A 15576-nucleotide genomic window follows, 5' to 3' on the forward strand; every position below is an offset into this window, starting at 1 on the left:
GATCTAGGATTTTGTCACTCCATGACTCAAAATATACTATTAATAGTTTTATTAATAAAATGTTTTATAAATAATGTTAGGAATAAAACTAGAAAGGCTTGTGAAAGTGAAGATAAAATTGAAATTTCTGGCTCCAATAATGGATAAAGAAAATGGAATTTCTTAAAGAAAATTGCATTTAAAAATATCCAATAAAACATTGTACATTTTTTCATGGAAACCACTTATGAGTCTAAAAATTGTCTGAATTTGCCAGTTCTGACAATTATTTATTTTATTAAGTCAACAAAGATGAAATTATCTCATGTGTGCTAACTTAAATAAATATCTAGCAAAGAAATTTTAGCAAAATAAACATCCACATTTTTTTGTCTCCACGTTTTTTCTTTATAAAGTAAACTTTTATAAGAAGGTGTTTTTACAAAACTGTATATGTTCCTTTTTTCCTTGCTCTTCTATTATCCTGTGCTTTTATCTTGACTGAATCAATTGTTTTTGTCTCTTACACCTTCCTTTGATAACATATTCTGGTTTTCTCCTCCAACATAGTCCATTCTGACCCTTCCAGCGGCAGGCCCCTGCTGGCTGTTAGTCCTGTGAAACTTGTTAATTAAATCTGAAGAATGAAAGACCCCCAAGGGATCAACGTTTAATCGATGAGCACAAATAGATGACTTTCTTTCCATGCAGTATCTCCCATAAGACTTGTCCAGTTCTTGGCCTAAATGAAAGAATTGTGATGTGGTTACTTGGACAAAAACAATGAGACCATTCAAACAGCACAAGCGCAATCTCATTCAATCACTATATGGCATAACAATCTCTTTCTACCAAGTATCACAGTTAAAGAACAGAAATTGCTTTTCTACTGCTTCTGTTTTGATGTCTGTGTTTAAAATGTTCTTCTTTTTATCTTTTGCTTTCTGCCATCTCCCTCTGGCTCTGTTCATCTTGGCTTCCCTTTCCATTCCTTTTGTGCTGCTGATTTATCAGCTAAACCAAGATGGACGGAGCGTTTGTTGGTGACTTAATGAGTACCCGATACATAGTAGAGGAGGTTCCCTTTAACTAGCCTCTGTCATCTCATTACCAAAGCCAGACTGATGCTGCCTCCAATTCACAAAAACCAGGATCGAGGTTATATGCAAATAAAGTGTCCAACCATGTATAAAGTAGGACAAAATATTCATGTATTAAGCCTGGCAAGAACACATGTGCACACAGTAGTGAGACAGAGGGGTGCCTGGCCTTTCTTCAGCTGCAGGCGCTATCCCGTTTCACCCAGCTGTTCGTTTGCCCCTGCAGCTAACTCTGTGTCTGACCTCCACATCTCCAGCAACAACAGCCTAACCCAGCTGGCTCAAACATCAGCAACACCCACAACATTACCCAAATGCAAATCTACAAAGAGAACATCAACATGAGTCGCAACACACATTACAAGCTCTTTTAAAATAGCCAAAATGGTCCTGAAGCGCCTGGGTTTCATTAAAGTGACCAACCACGAGTTTTACACTTTTATAGGTGAACTTGAGGTGCTCTTTATGAAAAAAGGGTTTACGTAGGAGTTACACAGCTTTGCAGAACAGGTATATCTCAGACTGCCTAGGAGCTTTGTTCACATGGTAACACTGTTACATTAGGGGACAAATGTCAATCATTGTCACATGTATTAAAAAAAATGGAAGGTGGACAAGGCATGGTTCATTTTATGATTTTCAAAGAGTGAGGTGGAGTGTGAAAGGCAGAGGTTAAAGAAAATATTAGGAAAACATAACTGCTGACCTTTTCTCTTCCCACAGAATCTGCTTCACATTGTTGAACTCTTACAGAAAGCTCAAGCTTCTGCTTCAATGACTGAAATGAACAGAATTGAGTGCAATGAGTTCAGTTGGCAAAGCTTTGTTTATTTATTTATTTATTTACTTTAAAAGGAATTTAGTCAGCCACAGCAAATTGACCCCACTGGGATTTCTGTCATTTGTAAATCGTTCTCATTTTGACCTGTTTTTTCTTTGAATTTTTCTTTTTTTCTTTTTTTTACTTTACTCTGCTTGCACGTGGTTATATTCCTGCCATTTTGCCTTTTTTATTACTTTGCTGTCATTTGTTTACCTTATTTGCATGCGTGTGTCCTGTGAGGGACTAAGTAACACGACTAAGATCCAGCAGCTTTCTGCACAGCTCCATGAGGCTGCTCTGTGGCACAGTGGTGCTTAAAGCAAAACGCTGACAATGCCTTGCTTAAATGCTGATCTCAGTCAATAACGTGACGACTTGCTAACATTTCCTAATTGGAATCTCATTAGCTTTTAATATATTTAATCTTCAGCTGAACATTATGCAAAATAAATGGCAGTCTATCCAGTTGTTGAGACATTTTACTGAGAACCACAAAATGCAACCTTAGGGGGGAGAAAAATCAAAGGAGAGCCAACGTCACTGGGATTCCTCTGGGCATTATAAATGAATGGGATAAATGTCATAGCACTACATGAAACAGCTGTGAAGATATTTCTGACCAGACCACACTGGTGGAGCCACTGTCTGGCCGATACTACCACTGTTAGGCCACTGTGATGAAGAGGCTAAAAAAGAAGTAGGCAAAATTTTAAATCTGCTTATAATAAGAGCGCGATAAGATTTTAAATTTAGTGAGGCTGCAGAAAATTATCATTCTTGCTGCATGACTTTGAGCATTACCTCAGAATTTTACACCTACTTTGATTGGACTTTGATTAGCAGGTAGCTAGAGATAAATTTAATTACATCTTTTGTGCTGCATGGAGCAGCAACATTCAATGTTTGAGAAGAGTATGAAAGTAGTCAGCGAGCCAACTCTCTGCATAATGCTGCTTCATATTTGATTATGTTAATTTGTTTATAGAAAATCAAAATCTATAGTTAAATTATTCTAATTTTACACACAGTTATAAACATTATTAACATATGCATATTTGTTACTTTTCTTAATGAAATTGTAATTAGCAGCTCAGATTTAAGAGCGGGGGAACTTTCTTGCAATAGCGGACGCTCACTGAAGAGAAAATGTTGCACAGCAAAGCCTGGAAAGCACAACTACAATATAGGGTGAAATTGTGGTTCGTGTTTATAGAGCTTTGCACAAGCAATGATTGTTAACAAAAGTAGCTCCACTTTTACCAATTATATTCTCATTTGTTTTGGAGCTTCTGCCCCAGATTTTGTATTTTGTAGAATGCTGCTATGTTTTCCAAGTAATCGTTTTCTTTAGGCATCTAATAAGCAGGACATTTTTGTTGCTGGTTGTTTTTGAAGTTGCATTCTTTCACCCACTAATGATGTTAGCTTATGTCATTGTGATCTTGTGATGCTGAGCTGGGAGGCGAAGGGTCACTGCTGGCTAATACGCTTTAATCAGGGTGTCTAATGATGAGAAGCAGCTGGTGGGACAAAAGCAAGAGGAAGGCAGGCCGGAAACTGAATAGTAAGCTTAAGATTATGATGAATTGTGATGGGCATGTTGCAGAGGGTCATGTTTCTAACTTTTTATAGCATTAGGCTGGAGGGATGCTCTGCTGCGTTGTGATTGACTGTTTAATAGCTTAGGTTAAGCATTTTGTCATTGCAGTTTTGGCTAATTTTGGCTAATAAATAGTCCATTCTGGACAAAAATATGTAACTTTGGATAAAAATTCATTATAGATTTATTTATAAAATGAACACCAGCACACTAATCACAAGGGGCCAGTAGCAGAGTTTCCATTCACTAGTGAAGCAAATCTGAGGCAAAGAAAAAAAGAAAAGAAAAGTGCTTCATTAACTGGTTTAAAGCAAATAAACTAGGCTGCATCCTGTCACCAGAAGATGGTATTATAGGCTATGTTGCTTGTGTTTGTAATTCAGTAAAAATTAGTTGACCTAACAGGAAACAAACCTCAAGGTGTCAAACAACAACTACAGCTGGACATCCACAGGAGTAAAATGAAGAGCTCTTTTATAGAAACTGCCTTAAATTCTAACGATATCTTGGCTATTAAAACATATTTGGGAAGACCCTGGTCAGTGATTTGAGTTTACCATGTGGCAGCCAAGATTGGAAACAGCTGATAAAACTTCTGAATATGAATCAAGTACAGCAACAGAAGGATGGTTCATTTATAAAATAACACCAAGACGTCTTTTTCTGACACAGCAGAAAAGTATGTGCAGATAAATTCAAGTCTGTTGGTGCCAAATATGCTTTGAAGCCTGCCTCTACTCCTTACTCCATTCCAGTGCCCTTCCTCACTGGTTTATTTTTCACTATCTCCAATATTTTGCAAGTTGTCTTTGGTGGTTTTACGACATCCCACAAGCTCATCCAGTCAGATGTAGCACTAATCATGTAATAGTAAAAAGTAGTAACAAAAAAAGAGACTAAGCGAGGTAAAGACTGGGGGAAAAAAACATTGCACATAGTTGCTGGATTTGAAAATATTAGAATGCAGCAACACGCTAAGGCCAGCACTACCCATGAGGCATGAGGCCTTGGGGACCTTCTGGCTGTGATAAAAATCTTCTGCGTTAGTTTTAGCTTCTGTTCTTTTAGCTGTTTTTGAGGCTCTGTTTGTTATTCTTTGTAACATAAATTGTGCTTGGCTCTTTTCTGTATATTTTCTTTATTAAAAAAAGGTTTTCTTGAACTATTTGCTTCTACGACTAAAACTGCATTAACATAGACTGAACTGAATCATCATCGTAATTATTGTAAGAGCTCTCTGCTTATGTTGCCTCAACAAGAACAATGCAAAAAAAATTAGGCCACAACCTTTAGACAAACCTCTTTTTTATTCAGTGACCTCAAAAGCCCAGAAAGTAAACAATTTAACAAGCAGTAATGAATGTTTAATGAATCATCACCACCCATGTATCTATACAGCAAATTATGGAGTGCCACAACCATTGTGCCGGTGGAACAACATGGGAAGCAGGTGGAATAGTGATGATTACACATGGGTATACCACAGCCCCATCTTATGCATTTCAAATGACTTTCGCTACTTGAAAAACACACGCAAATGTCCCAGTTTATACTTCTAATGTCTGCCCAACAAATTTAAAAGTTGAAGTCATTTGCCTACTAAATGTGTGAAGTGGAAGGAGGGGGGAGGGGGGATTACCAATTAAGGCATACATTACATTTGTGATGTACAAAAGTGGACAACAGATGAGATTTGAGTGCACACGTGGCTGTCTGACAGCATATTCATTTACAATGTGGAAACACTGGACAGATGCCAGAGTTTCAACGAGTTTTGATGAGGACAAAGGCTCCATCATTCACAGAAAGCACACAGCTGGAGCAATGGAAGCATAGCATTCTGCACACAGATCGCATAGGCTGAAGAGAAGCTTAGGCTGAATGAGACGACATCGGACAGAGGTCCTATCAGCCCAACACATTGTGACCAGGACTTATATCTCTTGATTCAATCAAGACACAAGGAAATTGCCTTCGTGCTCAATGCAAGTCAGTGTATTTATCTCCGAGGCAGCATTAGTCCCATACTATGTTTGCCAAAACAACTTGAGAAATGCTTTTGAAGACCTCTTTCTTTCTAAATGCTATTATTTTACCACGTTAGAGTGTGTCAATGGTTGATATTAAGCAGAGAAGTCCCTGTGTTTTTCCTTACAGCTTAGCAGGAGATGTGCATACACTAGCATCATTTGTGACAACCAGTCTTACAGACTTTCCAGTGGCAATCACTTGTAAATCAAGTGGGCAATCTTCTGAAAGAAAACATGAAAGTACAGGTAAAGTTTGCAAGCCAAATCCACAAGCGTCTTTCCTCTTTTATTCTGTGACAAATAGGATTTTATTTGGTGGCAATTTCATTCTAAAGCCTGAAACCATTCTATCTTATCCGGCAGCAAACACATATATATAGCCAGAGTCTCTGTCAGTACTTATTTCGTTAAATAAACCCTCAAGAGAAATATTTGTCTTCACATTCAGACTTTGATATTGTTAGCTTACTGCTAGCAGCTTCAGTTAGCTCATAGATTATACCAGGGTGTGTTTATAGAGTTTGTGTAGAATGAACGATGCGGCAGTTTGTCTTATGGAAGTTAGGAAGAAACAACTGTGGCACTGATAATTCCTTTATGTCCCCTACAGTTTGATAGACAGTCAATGTTAAGATTTCCTCTTATTTTTCTTTTCATGCATTTACTATCAGTTCTGAACATGCAGGCAATAAGACTGTCAGAAGTTTCCTGCTTCAGCAGAAGTGCAGGCAAGTTCTAGCGCACAGTTTCATATGACAGCTGCAGTATCTCTACAAAATGAAGCACATCAGAAATCCAGTCATGTCTGAATATAAAGATGTAGAATATAAAGGAGAACCCAGCATGACTTCTTCAAAATGACATGACGTGTGCATCTGCTGATTTTTTAGCTCAGAGCAGGATGAGTGGACCAGTGATGGCGGTAGTATTTGGAGCAGTGGGCCTGAGGCAGCTGCTTCTCCATATTTATGAACTGGAATTCTCACTGAGGGAGAAGCTTTTTTTTTTCTTCTATTTTGTTATTTATTAACTTTTCTTTGTGGAAAATCTATTGCATATTACTCAACACAAAGTACTTAAGTGTTTTTTTAAACTGTGTCCAAAGGGGCTCTTTAGAGGGAAATCTGCTAGAAAACACCACCAGTTGTCATTGAGTGTACTTCATGCTGAGCAACAAATACGTGATATGACTTAAAGCTTGATAAGCAAAGCTGCTTTTGAAGTTCCATAAAATTCGGATGAACTTTTAATTCTTTGCTAACGGCTCTCTCTCTATGAAGGAAAAAAAAAGGCGAGGAGAAAGAAAACTTCATGTTTAAGAGTAGGAAAGATTGGATTTCTCTCCACGCTTTTCACTCTCCCACTTAGAATTTCACTTTCTGCACTGGACGTCTGATCCCTCAAAGGCTGCTGTCATCTTTCATTTCTCTGTCATCCCTTCGGTCCCTCATGTCCTTTTTTTCATACTAAATCTAAACCTGCAACAGAGAGAAACTATGGGTTATGCCATTTTTCAGAGAAAGAAACTAACACTCTGCTGCGGCTTAAAGGATAGCACACAAATACTACAAACTGCAAAGTTCCCTCTTGTCTGAGAGAACTCATCAGAGCAAAGAACCCCTCTGTGAATTCAATCAGTATTCAATCAAGATGTTGAGTCACACTCTTGTGAGTAAAACTTGCTAGCAATCAAATTATATTGATTTCACCCTGACTGCTGCTGTCATCGTCCATTTTTGGATTCCTGCTAGTGTTTTGACATAAGTGAGGATGGGCACTTCATGATTTTCATTCGGTTACACTTTAGCACTGACATGCAGATCAAAATTACTATGTGGGGCAAACTAAAAGCCATGAATTAAACCGTGAAAGGCTGCTACTGGTGAAACAAGAGACCTCAAAATGTGTTAAACCTTTTTTATTTTTCTCGAAGCCTTAAATCTATTATTTCAAACACATGAGACCAGAATTCTTTTATCCTGATCTTATAATTATGGAATATGAATTTTAAAAAAAAGATGTTTCGAATTTAAAAACTAAAAGTAAAAATACAGCAATGAGCAGATTTAAGAAAATGGAGAGCAACACCATTTCTTTTTTCTTAAGGTACTTGTTTGCTCTACCACTTTGAATACTGTCCATTGTTTTGTTTTGTTTTGGTTTTTTTTTTTTGTTTGTTTGTTTCTTTCTTTCTTTCTTTCTTTCTTTTTTTCCAATCATGTAATCCAAGACTGACACCAGTATAAATTAGGGTCCATAAGAGACCCTAGCATCTGTCCCAGGACTCCTTATCCTTCTTCTCCCTGAAGACTTCATAATTATTTTTACTGTATGTTTGCTGCATAATGAATGTCAGGGATGTTCTGTCAGTACCGGATGATCAATACACGCTAAAACATTCAGATTTTCTGACTATATTTGAGCAAAACTGAGATAGATCAAAAAACAGATCATTCAGTTATTTGACAGTTTAGAGACAATCATTGTCATCTATTTTTTCATGGCTTATTTCATGGTTTAAGCTGAAAACAAAAATTAATCCAGACACGGCAGCATGACAAGTAGTTTTATTGATGCTGCTTTTGTGAAACATTTGTAATTAACGTTTCATTTGAAATAGATGCATTACATACAGAATACAGATAGGCTCTTTAAAACCAGCATGGACAAAACAGATATAACTTAATAGGTCACGAAGAAAAAAGTAAGAAGACACCAATCATCTTTCATTTATTGTTATTAAGCTATCCACCCCTCCATTCTACAAATGGTCTATGTTACTTCTGTGACACATGAAGATCGTAGTAGTAACATGAAACGCAGAGATGCTCTGGCCTCCCAGTTTTCCAGTTCCTGAAACCCTTTTTCATTCTGGTGGCAGAAGGAGAAAGTGACCCTGAGGTCTATTTTGTTTGCAGCTAAATTCTTCTTGAAATGCTCTTTAAATGCAATCAATTAATTGGCTAATTAATTTGAAATGTTAAGAAACAAGGAAGGAAAGATTAGGAAAAATTTATTTAGGCTGTTGCTAACATTTGACTCCATGGAACTCCGTTTTGCTCTCTTTAGATCACACTCAAGGTCTGAAGAATGAGTCTGGAATAACAATCCAACCCAGTTTAAACATAAAACATTCATGTCAACTTTGTCCATTGATTCGTGTCCACAGACAGGCTTTTTTGTTTTTCATGCTGCTGCATATGAAGATAACCCTTTACAGTAACAGTATCAGAACAGTGTTGCTTCACATTTAACAGGTGAACAAGTTCAAGCTGCTCTTGCTCATGGCAAATCACTGACCTGTTGCCGGTTAAAGTGGTTAGCTGTCAAATATTTCTCCAGCTGATTCCTGGTTGTTACATTTTCTTTTTGCGTCCTTTGTCACTTTATTTTATTTTATTTTATTTTAATTGTTGTTGTTTTTTTATATCTAAAAGGGACAATGTACAATTTAAAACATAAATGCTGCCATTTAATGCATTGTACCAGAGTCAGCCTTTGGCTAATTTGTATCTGCAGTTTTCTGGCAGGGCACACTAAAAACCATACAATTACTAAATATGGTTACACACCCCCAACCGACCAAACACAAACACACATTTATTTAGCACCAGAAGAAAATACAATAGGTTGAAATTTCGAGTGACATAAGTCAGTGGTTACATATTTAAGGGGTTTTTTTAAAAAAAAGTTTCAGTTTAGATTTAAAATAGTTTATGGAGCTGCAGCTCTTTATATTGTCACTTAGTGCATTCCACTGTGTAGGAGCTTTAAAAGAAAATGTAGATTATCCAAACGTTGTGCGGCAGAAATATACATAACAGCTGTAGATGGGCGCTAATCACCAAGATATTTAAATTCAGTAATTATTTCAATAGATTCATTCTTCATGAAAATGTCTGCAGTTGAAATCTGTCCCCTAGTTTTACTAAAGAACAAACCTACCGTCTTACTGATATTCAAAGTAAGACAAGATTGATCAAGCCACTCAACTACACCTTGTTTGGCATGAGTTAATTTCTCAGCTGAGCGGTTTTTGCACGTATATACAAAACAATGTCATCAGCATATAGTTGTATGTTAACGCCATGACAGTGTTTTGGAAGATCATTGATATTAAGACTAAAAAGTAAAGGACCTAAAGGAACACAGATCCTTCATATAACTGGAGCATGCATCTTTAATAGCTATACATTGCAGCCTATTTACCAAATACAATGAAAGCCATGTTAAGGTCTGTTAAAATAAAGCTTAGAGATTAGAACATCACGATTCACTGTATCACTTTGACTTTACTCAAGTCAAAGAAAACAGCAGCAACAACTCCTCCCTTGTCCAGCTGTCTTTGTACGACTTCTGTGAGATGCAAAAGGCCTGTTTCAGTGCAGCATGTGATTCACACCAGGGTTACATTTATTCAGACGTGTCGTCAGCTGTTCCTGGACAACTTTCTCTGTGACCTTTGACAGTACAGGCAGTATGCTCATGGGCCTATAATTACTTGCTTCATCTCAATTCCTTTGACACATGTTGCTGCCATCATCTTTAACATGAGCTAATGTTCTTCATGAATTAATAAAATTTCTTAATTTTAACATTTTATGTTTTCTATGTTCAGTTTTGTATAAATTTTCAGTCTAAGAAACTTGCAAACTTGTTCTTATTTGGGTCTTACATGGGATTCCAGATTTGTGAGTAGGTGTCAAATCCCTGCCTTTAGAAATACTGTAGAGAGTCATCCTTAGAGATACATTTTTAAATTTGAAAATCACCTCAGGCACACATTTCCTGCAGGGTAAAGAGAGAGATGTTCAATGTTGAGCCACAGAGCAACAATTAGCATTAAAATTTTACCTTCAGTAACACTCCTTTCTCTCAAGCCTCCCTCCTCCCATTTCTGCAAACAGTGCACACTTAAATTTATGCTGAATGAGGCTTTCTTCCCCTTTTTTTCCTGCATTCATCAGTAAAGGTCAAATGCTTTTGTAGCCTTTTCATCTTTTCACTCTTTTACCAAACTGAATACCGCTGACCTTTTTCAGAACTCTCTCTGACCTCTAAGCTAGCAGAGCGATAACAAAGACAATCCCACTTTAGTGAGCACAGAAATCACAGGCGTACACCCAATCAACTGTAATATTTAGTGTCATTTGTGGAAACATTTAATTTAGCTGTATGCAAACAGATTGTTCACATTACTCTTACTGAGGGAAACAGAGGTTTGAGCAGCGTTGTTATAAGCACTGAATGGTGCAGCTGTTACAACCCAGTGATAATGCCTTCAGGAGATGAATAACTGTACAAACAGATGATCAGCCCTACAGTTTTTAGATGCCAAAAATGAAGAATGCTATTTGCCCATGTACAGTTTTCTTGATATTATGCTGTGTATTGTTTTAGGCTAGTATGATATTATGTCTGAGAAAATGGCTTTTTTTCCTTTCTTTTAAATAGCCTACCCAAAAAATACCTCACTGTGGATTCCTTTTTGTGCTGAAATGGGGGCAAATAAAATCATTCTTCCAGTTATATATTATAATGGATCAGCTCAGCCAATTTCCCAGGTAAATTCTATTGCAGGTCTTTTTAAGTTGACCAGCAGCATCCTATTATGCTGTTTGTGTAAATAGGCAAAGTTTGCATGGTACAATATGTGTGCACTGTAGGAAAATAATAACTAACCCATTCATCAAACCTCCTCTTGAGTCAGAATCTTAACTGCTCTCCTATTTTCTACCTTAAAATGCTAAATATTTTCCCCTGAATTTTTAGTTTTTGTATTCCATTAAGTATTTTTGTTTTCAGACATTTATGTTGAATCCTATTAGTTATTAGTTGTTTTTTTTTTTTGTTTGTTTGTTTGTTTGTTTTTGGGGGGGGTTGTTGTTGTTTTTTTACACGTGATGAGTTTATGTCAATCAAACATGCATTCCTTTGTACAGTTATCATCTTTAGATATAGCACATTCATGTTATATGAGAATATTCTGTCATTGTGCCTCCTTCATCTTTTTTTTTTTTTTAAGAAATCCTACAGATTTGCAGAATTAAGGATAAATGCAGTATCCTCTCAGTAAACTATAGCTCTAGAAGACAGTATCTATTTTTGTGCTTCTAAACCAGCCACAACTGTTGCTTTAGGCATCGTTCCCAGGTTGTCTGTCCAGTTCTTGTGATCTTAATTTCTCTTAATGCCTTGGAGAAATTTCTATGTATATTTTGCATACGTCCACTTAGTTGAATGGATTAACTGATTACTTTTTAATGGTCAAAGGCCAGAGTCACTTTGACAATATGTTTTAATTTATCTATTTAGTGTGATAATTCAAAATTAATTTGCTCATTTAAAGGTAATTTTGCTTCTTTAGCAATTTTTCAAGCTTTTTGCAAGAGCAGAGAGAGAGATGGTGGCCATAATTCATATTTGGTTGTTCGCTGAAATGATGACACTTATCATGGGTGCTAAGCTTAAAATTGTGGTGATTGTAAAGATATTTTGGGCTGCTGAGGTGTTTTGTGGCAGCCACACTTTAGAAATGAGCCTTTTCAGAGCACCATCTACCGTTGTGGATTCAGATTTGTTGTAATAGAATTTTTTTAAATGAACTTACGCCGTGATACTGTATATAACAATAACTATAACCTGCAACTTAATTCTGAGGTGGAGACATATATTTAAAAAGATAGTGTGATATTTTTAACTTTTAGGACACAGTAAGCCTATTAAAATGGCCTGCAAGAGACTGAAAAGAACAATCTGACTATTAACTTCATACAAACTGCATTTGCTATTCATAACTAAAAACAATTTACATAAATTTTTCAGTTTCACTAAATTTATCTTAAAAAAAAGATTTATTAATGTCCTGAGGTTGTACAAAGGACAAGAGCGTCTTTGTGCCAAAGCAGTTGCTTTAACTTTTAAAGGGTCAATAATTATTGATCCAGACTCTCTCTGCATATGCCCACTGATAAATAAAAAATATCTACAATTCTTTTTGGAAATTGTAGATCACTATCCTGTGTGATAGAGAGGGGAGGAGAGGATGATCTGTGGAGGATGAACTGATACAGAATAATATTCACAGCTTTTAAAGCAGCAACATATGCTGCCATTCAGACACCATCTTTTTGTTGTAATTGCAGTAATTGCTGTTGTAATTCTACAAATATTACAACAGCACAAATTGTAAAAGAGTCCAGGTGGTAAATGGGCCTGTCCGCAAGGTGAACCCTTCGAAAGCATTATAAAGCAAAACAGAAACACCATAAAGAAGGTTTTAAACTGTAGAACAGCTGAATCCCATTTATGTTAAATGAGAAGGTGTCTTAACACTTCACTAGTACTATGCTATATGTCCATTTTTAAAGGAAGGACAGTAAAAGGTCTCAGTTTCAGCATCTGAGATTTTGTCGTGGTGAAATTTTCACTTAAATGTGTGTTTCCTTTATTTGCATGATATCCCATCTTTTCTGGACACAGGTTTGTCAACACAAACACATTTCCAGATTCTAAAATCATGTCACACTATTTCAGTAAACTAACACAAAAACCAATAGGATGTTTTTACACTTTAGAAATCTCAGTAATGAAGCATGACAAGCAATCAGGCTCCCACAAAGTGCTACAATCTCACCCACACACTGTAATACTGTATGGTACAAGCTGGACAAAAACCAGTTACAGATGTGTGTAGACAATGAAACGATTAATCCACTCTTACATAAAGAAAGCTATTTTGTTTTTCTTGGCTTTATATCACATCTCATTAAACACTAAACAACTGGGTGAGGTTGTGAGGCATATAAACCAGCTAGTGTGGAGCAATAGTGTGTTATGACCTTCCTTCTAGATTTCAGAGCAACAGCCTTGCACTTATGAATGATAAAACACAGAGTTGTTGCCCTGAAATAAAATATTCACTTTGGCCGTCCAGCGGCGGTAGAATGTCCCTGTTGATTTAGCACACTGTCAGCTGATGATTTATTTTGTATGAATGAATCCTGAGATACATGAGGGAGCTAATAAGGCATTTGGCCTCCTGTTTAGCCAGCAGTCACTCATAGGCAGCTAAGAGGCAAGAGTCACCGCTGCTCCTCTCTGATGGTCAAGGGTTACCATGGGGACAGAGGAGAGGGTCAAGAGCTGGTTAGGGAAACGTATTTGTCTCGGTTCATGGTGCCCTGATTGTTTTTGATTGGGTGAAATGGAAGTGAACCTGTTAGGTGAGTGGGCTTTGTGCTGATGTGCAGTGCCTCAGAGCAACTAAAGATTAAAGCTGCTGATTTTCTACATTTTTCATTTTGTCAACAAATCTCATGAAAAGAAAAACAGCTACAGCAGAATAGAATTTAAGTGTCGTATTTGTGTCCAAATGATGATTTAGCTCTTTCATCTGTGCACACTGTTTCCATAGACACATTTCTTCACAACAAAAAGTATAAATGTTCCAGTTTATTTACCTCTGCAGGTCAGCAACACTGATCACTTTCAGCACATTCAAGACATATGCGTATAGTTAATAGCTTTATTTATGTTAAATAATTATTTAATTTTCCTGACTGGATTGTAAGTATTGAGGTAACAATTTATTTTAAGGTGAAAAAAATCAGAGCCAAACTTTTATATATTTATGATTAAAAAAGCATTGCAAGAATTTCACAAGGTTTTACAAGGTTCACTGAACTTAATAGTTTAACATTTTAATTATCATTTTAAATGCATAACATAAATTTTATGGATTCTTTTTATTATAAATCTTAATTATCCTATTTGTAGTCATAAAGAAACACCACTCCAACAGTGTGGCATGGTGTGTTTTAACTAGGCCCTGTAACAGAGATTAACAAGCTTAAGTCATACAAACAATTATGCATATAAGCTAGCAACTGAGCTTTAACAAATTAAAGGTCTGACTTGCTGAAAGTTAAAAGTGCAGTTGGAAAACCAGAAACTATTATTGTCACAACTGAATTCAGTGTTACGAATGGGAAACTTGGTTTAATAATCAACAAGCATCTGCACATTTTTAACACTTTAACACTCTTCTATCATTTAAGCGAGCACCAACAATGAGAGATGTCTTATGTTCAGACCATCAGATCAAAGCACACTAAGCTACATTTAAAAAGAAACCTTATAAATAAAAGTCTAGATGTAAAGTTCTCCACTCATCCACACACAAGTGAAATATGCCTGGGATACATTTTATATTGTATTGATCAAACTGCAGCATAATATCAGTAACATGCTTGGGGTGTGGATATTGCCAGTAACACTGGAGTACAGAAATGCTCCTTCTCAGGAACATGTCCAGAATTATACCATCTAAGCACTTTAATCATTCCTCCTTTACTCTCACAGCCATGTCTGCTGTCTCTGTCTGCCCATATAGCCCTGTTGAGAGATGCTGGAGTCTGGAACATGTTCCTCTAGCCAGCTTGTCCATTTAATTTGCCAGAGATCTCACATTCACAAAGGTGATCAGGGGATTATTTAAATTTCCTCTTCATTTCTCCCCACTATTCTCCTGCCCCATGACATTACCTCTTCAGTTTATCTGGATTTGGAGCATTCCAAATATTGGACTCAAATATCTTTCTCATTGGCATGGTGTCTTCATGAAAATAAGCTATTAGAGAATTACATGACACATAATCACATAAAACACATAATACATCCAGACCTACTGCAGAAATTTTCTAGAAATTTTGTTTACTTATAGTTTTTGTTTGTGTCTGCTTGTAAATATAACATTTTCCTTTTTAAATAAAAGTATTAGCTCTAAGGTCTTTTTGCTTCCTTTAAATTTGTTTAGCATTTTTGTAATTATTGAACCATCCAATCATTTTAAAGTGGCTTGTATACGCTTTTGATGTTTTTCTTTGTGGCTGTTGTACAAGACACGTTCATATTAAGACTCCTCAAGCCAGTCTCCTGAGAAACCGTGCATGGTGGTGACTACTCCAACACCTTGTCAAGCCAAAGATTTAAGCCTTCAGGACAGTTCATAAACCTACCCATCCATCGCCCCCCCCAAAAGTG

The sequence above is a fragment of the Melanotaenia boesemani genome, chromosome 18 (assembly GCF_017639745.1).
Source record: "Melanotaenia boesemani isolate fMelBoe1 chromosome 18, fMelBoe1.pri, whole genome shotgun sequence".
Classification (NCBI taxonomy): Eukaryota; Metazoa; Chordata; class Actinopteri; order Atheriniformes; family Melanotaeniidae; genus Melanotaenia; species Melanotaenia boesemani.